Source organism: Penaeus monodon, chromosome 30, assembly GCF_015228065.2.
Source record: "Penaeus monodon isolate SGIC_2016 chromosome 30, NSTDA_Pmon_1, whole genome shotgun sequence".
NCBI classification, from domain to species: Eukaryota; Metazoa; Arthropoda; class Malacostraca; order Decapoda; family Penaeidae; genus Penaeus; species Penaeus monodon.
The window spans coordinates 4,533,085-4,533,707 of record NC_051415.1 but is presented as its reverse complement, the minus strand read 5'-3'; the positions used below and the strand labels follow the sequence as shown (position 1 = coordinate 4,533,707).

The window sequence follows — 623 nt, the reverse complement described above, 5'->3', positions numbered from 1 at the left end:
AAAATATAGATAAATTATTCCATCATATCTGTTTTCACCTTTTATGTCTGGACACTTTCATGCTGGATTTCTATTCTTAATGGTGTGTATATGTGCAGTTTATTGGAAAATCTGACTTTGGCACAGGAATAGCAATTTATTAGGAATTCCATCTTTTAAGAAACACTTTCCCAAAACAAGAAAGACGATGAATGTAAATGCTACTCTTTTGTATCTAGCTCTAGTGACCACATGTGGGTTTGCTTATATAAAGTGGCCAATTTCATGGTTTACTTTTTTGCTTTGTAAACCGTCACTCTCTGTTTTTGTGTCTCATGATCATCTGTAGCCGTTGTTGTCATACTTAGGTGTATTTTATTTTGTATTAATCAGCTGTATTCTTGTGCAGTTTATTCAACTGCCTTTTGTTTCTTGACTTAAGGATCTGTTATGTTCTTTCGCCAAGATCAGCTGTGTTTCTGCGTTTCTCAAATGAGGCCAGTATTCTCCAGATTAATTTTATATTATTCAGAAATTAAAGAATGATGTCAGATTACAGTTGAACGGCTATTTTCAAAAATTACTTAAAATCCTGATGATTTTTTATTTCATTTATTTTTTCATGATTGCTTGGAAAGCCCCTT

At 32.6% G+C, this 623-nt stretch overlaps 1 protein-coding gene across 1 annotated transcript in view; it reads left to right on the top strand.

Annotated features, from left to right (window-relative positions):
* The window catches only part of LOC119592286, a gene marked incomplete in the record, with an annotated part of 2,261 nt that extends 1,689 nt beyond the window's left edge, over positions 1–572 (top strand). The window contains 1 exon segment of the mRNA XM_037941116.1: positions 1–572.
* Between the last annotated feature and the right edge of the window lie 51 nt (positions 573–623).